Source organism: Dermacentor variabilis, chromosome 1, assembly GCF_050947875.1.
Source record: "Dermacentor variabilis isolate Ectoservices chromosome 1, ASM5094787v1, whole genome shotgun sequence".
NCBI classification, from domain to species: domain Eukaryota; kingdom Metazoa; phylum Arthropoda; class Arachnida; order Ixodida; family Ixodidae; genus Dermacentor; species Dermacentor variabilis.
Genome location: NC_134568.1, coordinates 206,524,010 through 206,533,708, shown reverse-complemented (window position 1 = coordinate 206,533,708; position 9,699 = coordinate 206,524,010). Strand labels below are relative to the sequence as shown.

Below are 9,699 nucleotides of genomic sequence, written 5' to 3'. Positions count from 1 at the left end.
AATTGTACGCACGAATGGCTGAACGGCACATTTGTCGGACCTGCGAATGCGCAAACGCGAAATCTCCAAGCAAAATCTCACCATGTGAAACAGGCCTGAAGGAGGCCCTGAAACACTTTTGAAACTTATCAGAGAATGGCCTCACTATTAAAGGACGTCGTCTCACGAATCTCATGCTGCAAAATTTCTTTAGAATCCAACTATAAGCGGAGTTATCGCACTTTCCCTTTCCTTTCGTCTCCGGTAGCGCGCTGGAAGCACAGCGCAGAAGCCATGGGAGCAAAGCCCCGACTAGAGGTTGAGTGTCGCGGCGGTGAAATTCAATAGAGGCGCTTTGTGGTGAAAGGGCTTGTCAGGACAGCCGGTGGCGGCCGCGGTAGACTACGCTACGTAGCACGCCGCCACCATTTTGGAGGCCACGTGCAGAAGACGTGGCTACGCGCAGTGCAAAGACGAAATTATTTTCCTGTATTTTTGAGATCGTAGACATATTTTTCATTTATGCGACTAGAAATCAGCACTTACGCACTACTGACAATGTTCTCGCGATCACGGAATCGGCTAATAGTGTTGGTGGGCCGGCTGCATTCGATGACATTGCGGAAGCGAGAGCAAGCGATTTTTTCGCTGTGTTTGACAGTAAATTTTCTGCTGCATGTAGTGCAGTAATATTTGACTCATTTTCTTACCATGTTAAAAAAATGCCTCAGGGCCCCTTTAAGCGAGGCTCCTTATAGAATGCGCATCAGAGAACGGCTGTGCAGTATCAGAAGTTTATGCGCCAGTAAACCTTTACATGAGCAGCGCCTAATCACGTTAGGCACGGTCCTTGAAAATCTGATAAAACACGACATGGGTACTCGATTCAGTGTGGGACGGGCATAGTAGTTTGTGCTTGAACGAAAACTCCTGCACGAAGCTGTCTTCAAGGAAGATATGATTGCGTTTGCTAGCTTCTGTACTTGCGACGTCAGCGTAAAGCCACGTCCGTGTGACGCCGTAGCGTCAGTATGATGTTCTCTATATGTCGTTCGCGATCTCAGTTGCTCCTTCCCCTGCAGATGCACCTCCGCATAGCTAGTTATATATTGAAAAAGCGTGCTTTACAGGAGGAATGATGCGGGTATAACTTGAAAACTCCGTTGGCTGCACGAACTCCAAATTATTGTCATCGTAAGTTCAAAATTTTGCTCCACACTACTCCCTGCTGATGGTACCTATTTGGGCGTCCCATACTTGCGACACAAGTCGCTAGAGCACGCGCTTTTCTGAAACGCCATTACTACAGTAGCACGTTAAATGGAGAAACTCATGGAAGAGAGACAAGCACAACGTTCGTGCGTCTCGCGCTTTGACCCGACACAGAGCTCAAGGTCCGGCAAGGAGGAGGGCGAAACCTGGCGAGGCCACTCGGACGGGGGGCGCTAAGCAGCAGTTCTCACCCCACAGTACAACCGAGAAGTTTGGCACTTCACGTGGCTGTATACATCTTAATACAGAAAATATATCCCGTTGTCAGCTGAGCACACGCTCCTCTGTATCATTCGGTACGTCAACGACACTTTCTTAGGCATATGAGAGCTGAGAATTGCCGGGGCCCGATATATGTATCAAAGTTTTGGACCGAAGGCTCCCTAACAAACGGGCAGAGCCTAATTGTAATATTTTGGGTATAAAGAGTAAGAACGGCTGGATTCTGGCGAACAAGTTTTTCGGACTGAACAGTTGGAACCTCATTTTTATTTGTAGAGCCATGTACTAAAAACACGCCACTGTGGTAAAAACGAACAAACAAACGAGACTAATGGCGATAAAATCAAACCGAAAACTGGTCGGTCGTTGGCACATAGTAAGAGAGCAAGCCTGTGCTACGAGACATAATGGCAGTGAATGTGTTTGAAGCCCGGAGGCTGGCAGTCCATTTCCAGGGACGTATGCAGCTGGGGAAGAGGTGGAAGAGGTGGGGCACCGGTGTTGAGGTGTGGCTGCAGGTAGTGCGCGTAAACTAGGTTGTGGGCCGACGAAAGTCGCGGTAGCGTCTTGACCTCGGCTTCTGTCGATGTCGAGGCTTCGGATGGCGCGTGTAGCTGGTGAAGGTAGGCGGATAATCGCCTGCGCTTTGAGGCAACGTAGAAGCCGCACCAGCAGCAGGCCGTCACCGCAGCCAGGATGGCCACGGAGAGAAACAGCAGCGCTGTCTCCGAGCTCAGCAATGACGAGGAGTCTGCAAAAAATGAGCGCCAGACAGAAGAGCGTAACGACTTTATGGCAAGCAAGGCGACCTTACGCTGTCTCGCAGGCTGAAAGGGGACGTGGCATTTGTCCTGGTAAACACGTTTTAGCACGTCAAGTTACTCAATGCACCAGTACCATCGTTGTCACAACAGAAGATATACGTTCTAACGCAGCTGTGCAGATGTATACTGTACGGAGCGAGCGAGCAGCGAAGACCGTCGCGCAATCTGTCAACTCGAGTTGGAGCTCTATTATGGGATGGTTTGTTCCAGTCTAGTACATGAAAATGGAACGCAACAGTCGTAGAACAAGGAATGTCACTGAAGCCCAACGATTCGACGGAGCACTTGTCTTCGTCAGGGCAGCATCGTCCTTAGATTAGTTTATGTACTACCGTATATGATTGAAACACAAGCAGCGGAGCGCGTGCCCAAAGCATAACTCCAGGTACAGTGCGCGCAGTCGGCCAGTCATCCTTGTCCACATGCGCGTGCATATGATTTCCACGCAGAGTGCGGGACTGCTGGACCTAAAGCGATAATGTTGCATATACTCAATTGTTCGATGCTTAATTGTTTCCTCACTATACCCGCTGCAGTGGGCGAGCAGCCCTGTACTCTGAGGGAAAGCCATATGCACGCGCGCATGTGGAAAAGGATAACTGGCCGATGGCGCGCACTGTAGTGCATTCAGTTCTTCGGGCAAGTGCTCCGCTTTGGACCTCAATTGTCCACGATAGTACGCGTAGCTCTTTCACCTTCCTCACCCTCGACGGCGGAGGAGGAGAACAAGCCGGTGCGTAGAGTAAACGAAAAAAAAAAAAAAGGTTGAAGGCGATTAAACCTCGACGTCTTCCTCAGCGAGTTCGGGGGTGAGATAGGGGCGGAGTTACCGCCCACGGGACTGTATAGCGTCACCCCTGGCGTGAGGGGATTAGGAGGAGCGTAACTATTGACAGCGATATCATGGTTCAGCTTTGCGCTTGGACTTCCGCGGACGGTTTTCAACGTACACGCGGGTGCGACATCTTGGCGCACCGCATATACATGGCTGCATATGCTCACATACTGGGACATCAGCGACGCAGCGCTGCATAGAAGTAACAGCACCCTGTCAACCACGAAACGTCCGACAACGCTGGCCCGATGGAGAGCGTCGTCAGTGGTGTTGCACGCGTCGCACATCGACGGTGCACGAGGTGAAACTGTCGCCGTTCGCAAAACGCACCAATCGTCTCCACGCGGGAAATTATTAACTATATTTTATTTCGCATGCTGAGGCCTGTGGCCGAAAGGTTAGAACACACAAAAAGAAAACGGCTATAGCATCGCTTTGCTGTGCTAGTGGTCCTCTGTTCTTATCCCACCGGCGCACATTTTTATTTCTTTATGTAGATGAACTTAAGTTACACACACACACACACACACACACACACACACTATATATATATATATATATATATATATATATATATATATATATATATATATATATATATATATATATATATATATATATATATATATATATATATATATAACCAGTGGTCCCATAGGCATATACCCATTATCACATATCAGCCACATTTTTAACCTGCTGCACTATCTCCGGGGCTGGCCCACGAGAGAGGCTAGAAACATACCCAATACTGAAATGTAACTCGCTAAGAAATGCAGTCTTAAGAAGAAAAGTGAAGGAGAAAAGGAAAAAGGGAGGACGAGACGGTGTTTAGGTGTTCCTGTCTTGCCTGCGATGAAGGTACGAATACAGCTGCTGGCTTGTAATCAGGGCTGACAAAAAGAGAGTCTGATCCACACATGCAAGCAGGCGCTCTTCCCGCAAAGGAGCAGGTGAGCGCTGGTTTTGTCATTTGAACATTACGCCGTTTTTGCGTGTGCGTGCGTACGTGTGTGGTTTACGTCTCAAAGGTTCATGGTGGGCTATATGAGGGACACCGTAATGGAGGATCCTCCGCTAATTTTTTTATATCTGTCTGGTTTATTTTGTGTGCATTCAAATCCAAGTGCACGAGTATATTTGCAGTGGCGGACTGGCTGGGGTGCTTATGCATTATTCTATGGGATCGGATTCAAACCAAGCGCCGTATCATTGGGCATCCATTACTTCCACAAAATGACGAGAGATCTCGCCACCGGCACGACTAGACCAAGGTTGGGTATGAGTTGGCAAAGGATCGAAATACTCCATGGTAGACAAAATGCGCATACTGTGGGTCAGAAATGTTTTAGTGATTTCTGCTCGCGTTGTCCACCAAATGCAGTGTCAAATTTTCAGTTCCTCTTCTTCGCCGTTCTTCCCGCTTTTTACCTTTATCAGTCTGTTTACCTTCCTCCTCGGGACGCGTGAAAGTTGAGGCGGCTATGGTTCCCGCAGGCAACCTTCATCTGTCCGCCACTTCGTCCTGTTTCTTTTCGCTCTTTCAGCAGTAACTATTCATGAAACAGGCACATACAACAGTGGCTTAGTCATCGGTCCTGGCTTGTGCCGCCATGCTGATTTGTCGGATTGTCCCACCGTGCACACGTGATTATAAGGTGCCGTCCACACGTATGCATGACCTAGCTGCCCCGGAGCTCTCTGGAAAAATCGGCTGCGAATGACCTGCTGCCAGTGTATACAGTGTTGCGAAAGGCGCGCATGAGGGATCACCATCCGCGTTGCCTCGAGCCTACTATCGTGTACACGTGACCAACGCTGTCGCAATGGGCGTGGCATGCAGACGAGGCGCAAGCAACATTGCACAACCATGTTGGTGTTAGAGCAGATGCCCATCACTATAAGTGGTCCCATTGTGCTACGGTTTAGTCATTCCCGTGCAATACTCGCAGGAAACGGTTCATCCTTAGGTCATAAATGTTTAACTTTGGCTGCGATTCACTTCATTGAGATAAACCTAGAGTCATCTTTGTTCCCGTGAAGGTGCTACTTATTGCGGCCCATTTTAGACCCAAATGCTCACAATCGCCTGGTGGTGCGAGTAACAATTTTCTGGTATACGGGACTGTGACATGTTTCATTTCTCCGCTCGGTGTGCTTGCGTCAAATAAAGGACGTAGATTCGGCACTTGCCTTTCTATTCAAATACGCTTGTTAACGCAGAAAGCCTGTCAACAGCTCATCCGATTTCAATGAATTTTTTTATCTTTTATAAGAAAAGGCCAAAGGCTAGTGCATGTTCACAGTAGCTATCTTATATTTTGGCTCTCTAACTTCTCAGAAGTTGTTAAAAATCTGCAAAGTTAAAAAATTATTCATTAATTAAGTTTGCAAACTTAACTCCGCAACACACACATCAACTCACAATTTTTCCAGCTGCATATATTAAAGTGCACATAATTGATAATGTTTATCTTGAAAAAAGAACACTATTATATGACTAAGATTTCTTACGACCCACAAATGAAGTATATTACATAGACTGTATGGTAACACGTTGTAAGCTCATCCGTTTTAAAAGCTCCCTCACTTGCTGTCTAAAGAACTGCGGAATCAGTTTTTGTTGCGAAGCTAAAGAATTATCCTTGATGCTGTTTTAAGGTCTCGATTTTGGCTGAATTAAACCAAATTTGAGGGCCTGCATATGAAGAATGTGCTCCCAAGAGTGACCCGAACTCTAATAAAATAAAATAAAAAGTAATTCCAGTTGGTCCTACGGCCGCCTAAGAATAGCACTTGTGCGTTTGACTTGAATAACCGCCAAAGCTTCATTTTATGTAGCGCACTCACGATAAGGCTCGATGACAATGCGTTCTCCCTCGCCGTCATTGTCAAGGTCGCCGACCACGAGACTCATCTGAAACGAGAGTAAAACATGCAGTCGCAGCAGAATCCTGAGGTTCCGAGCGTACCGTGGCCTTGACAGCGAGTTCTATAAGGTTTTGACGCTGAAGGTAGGATATTTCGTCACGTAACCTAACCTAAAACAAAAACAATCAAACACACTGAGTCTTCATATGTCATATAAAACCTTGCAGCAGTGCTTCCTCAATTCTAATGTATACACAATCTTTAGATTTCGTGGAAGAAACGGGAGTATGCTGCTGAAAAAAGAAAGCATTACAGCGTTCGCGTATGCAGCGCCTCTCGATTGCTTTTCCGCAGCAGGAGGGAATACATCGGCGATGAACAGCAGCAGGTACGGATGACGCGAGTAGTCGGCAGCGGCGCGGTGGCTCTACCTCGTTTATGCGATCAAGACGTTGTCGGCGCGGGCATGACCGTAGCCGGACATAGCTGCACGGCTTGAACTATGGCATCCTGAGCTGGGGGTAACGTCTAAACCAATCACCTGACATCGTTACTAACTCTGCAGAACTGCTCCATGAGAGTATTAACATTCGGCTCCCACGAAACCAATGCTAAGCATTCAACCCGTGCCAAAATATCAACAGTGTTTCCGACAGTATTAAGAACAACCTCGGTACGATCTTACATAAAGGAATAAACCGTCCGCTTTCGTTATAGTCATTCCCAGATCAGCTATAATGAATATTAACTGTATACACGATTCGCGAAACAGAACAAGATTCTACCCAATGCCACCTACTTCTGGAACTCGTTGTAGAAACAAGTAAACTGTATATACTAAATGAGGCGTAAGAAATTGGTTTATACCGCCGATTTATTTCCGACGTCCAGTGAAGTCTCTAATCATTGTATTTATGAATACAGTTTCCCGCCCTTGAATTTTTTTGCATAACATTGTATCATGTTTCTTCTAGATCGCGTTTCTGGTATATTCATCACCTTGCTTAAAAAAAATTAATCACACGATGCGCTGGGTTTTGTTAACACCAAGGGGAAAATTGTTTGCCTGTATTCTTACTTGCGCCAAGAATCTTGTGCCAGTCGACAGGTGCACGGAACACCAAAACAAACTAAAATCCATTTTGGAGTTAGTCTTCGAGTCATCGGGCAAAAAAGAAATACGATCATGTAAAAAGCAAATAAATTCGAGTCACTGCTGGTTGACGGCTTAGCACTGCTTCTTGTCTACCTGCGACGGCAGATTTTACCGCCGTTTGCGTTGGTCGCCTGCACATACTGAATTCCAGCCTGTGCCGGGCGGAAATATGGCTCCTGTCCGTTCGAATGACGCCCACCGGCAAGTCGGCCCGGGCACGCTGTCGCCCCCGCTCGCATCCGCCGCAGTCGACGGGACTCACCTTGCGCGCGTCTTGGCCTGTACGGGCGTCTCGCAACGCGTTCCGCGCTCCTTCGGGTGTCGCACGCAGGACAGGTGTGCCGATGCGCGAGAAGCAAGTGATCGGCTGGCAGTGCGGCTTTTTTTCTCTCCGCTAGGGGTTCAAAAGATTGTCGCCTCGCGCACACTCCGGGACCCCAGTAACGCGCCGTGGCGAGGCCGTGAGTCTGCGAAATGTTCAAGTCAGCGCGCACCAGTTGCGCATACTTTCTGGCACGTGTTGACTATACTGTCGATGGAAAGTAGGAATAAAATAAAATTCGTGGGGCCACAACATTCATATGGGGACGGATTATCAGCGAAGCTGTTTGGGCTGCATACATGGGCTGCTTGCGTTATGAAATCATACATTTTTTTTTAAACGGCACCACACCACGCCGACACAAGCGCCACCGCGGTCACGGCATCTGCTTCCACGTATGTGCCGCAACCGCTGCGGCAGCCGCGCCGCAACCTCCGACGAGCGTGACGTCATGGCCACAGAAGCGCAGGCCACGTGCGTAGGCGGCATCGCCACACTCTTTCCCCCTTCATTATTCGACAAACAGGATGTAAAATAAAGCGCATGAAGGTCAACTTGCTACCCTAAGTGCACTTTCTAATACATATACAGGGTGTCCCAACTATCATACACCAAGATTTAAAAATATGCAAATGCCACGTAGCTGGACAGAACCAAAGTAAGGGTGTTTGTTGTCGCTTGGAGATACTTAGGTTTATTTTTTCATTCCGCCTAATTGCATAATTAGTTCTAATTAATTAATCAACTTCCCAAATATTATAACTATATGGGAAGTGTCAGTGAGGAAATTGTAGAGCAGCATGAAAAACTCCCGATAGAGCTTTCTGTTGCTCAATACGTGTTACATAAAAGTGTTTTTCCGAGCGGGAAAGCAGCCCACAAATGCATGCAAAGTGCCTCGAATGGCCAGTTGCAGCGGCAATTTTGCGTGCATTATTTATTTATTTATTTATTTATTTACAATACCTCAAATAACCTGCTGGAGGGGTTTTACGTGAGGGGCGGGCGAGCATACAAATTAGCAGAAACACAATACCACTCAAGTAAGCACTGAAATAAGTTAGAAGAGAAACAGCAACGAAGAAAAACGTAAAAACTAAAAAATTTTGCTCATCCGCAGGTTAAGAAAGAGGAACACGTAAAAGAAAAACACGAGAACTTGTCAAATATGACAATCGACAAGTGTTGAACGTAATGTGTACAAAAAGTGGCAGTAACATTTTTCTAGGTATGGAACACGACAAGTAAAAACAGGCAGACATCTCGATAAACATATTCGCGGGTATCTTTCACGCTCGGAAAAACACTTTTATGTAGCACGTATTGGGCAACAGAAAGCTCTGTCGGGAGTTTTTTATGTTGATTTGCAATTTCCTCATTGACACTTTTCAAATAATTATAGTATAATATGGTGAGAAGTCGATGAATTAATTAGCACTAATTATGTAATTAGTTGGAATCCAAAGAATAATCTCAGTACCTCTAAACCATGGCAAACAACATTACCTTGATTTTGTCCAGCTACGTGGCATTTGCATATTTTTAAATCTTTGTGCACGATAGTTGGGACACCCTGCACAGTGTTTCTCTTACAAAGCCGAATTTATGTGCTTCTATTTGGACCCAAGATATTAAACTTATTTTTGGAAGTTGGCGGAGTGCTTGAAGCTTGCTTCACATCCGCCGCGGGTTGGTCAGGTATTGCACAATATTCAGGATCGGGCCACGGGTTCATGTCCACGCGCCGTGATACACACGTCCTGCTACGGTATCCCCGCCCCCGGGAACACATGCCCGGTAGCTCACTATCTCCGGGATCGGCGCACGCATTTCCGTCGCCCATACGGACGTAATCCTGCCACAGTACTCCCCCGCGCCCCTCCCCCCGCCCCTGGGAACACATGCCCGGTAGCTCACTATCTCCGGGACGGGCGCACACATTCCCGTCGCCCATACGGACGTAATCCTGCCACAGTACTCCCCCGCGCCCCTCCCCCCGCCCCTGGGAACACATGCCCGGTAGCTCACTATCTCCGGGACGGGCGCACACATTCCCGTCGCCTATACGGACGTAATCCTGCCACAGTACTCCCCCGCGCCCCTCCCCCCGCCCCTGGGAACACATGCCCGGTAGCTCACTATCTCCGGGACGGGCGCACACATTCCCGTCGCCTATACGGACGTAATCCTGCCACAGTACTCCCCCGCGCCCCTCCCC

The 9,699-nt window shown here is 47.7% G+C and overlaps 1 pseudogene; it reads left to right on the top strand.

Moving 5' to 3' along the window:
- The first annotated feature begins 9,087 nt into the window (after positions 1–9,087).
- Positions 9,088–9,213, top strand: LOC142568137 (U2 spliceosomal RNA; annotated as a pseudogene).
- Positions 9,214–9,699: the final 486 nt, after the last annotated feature.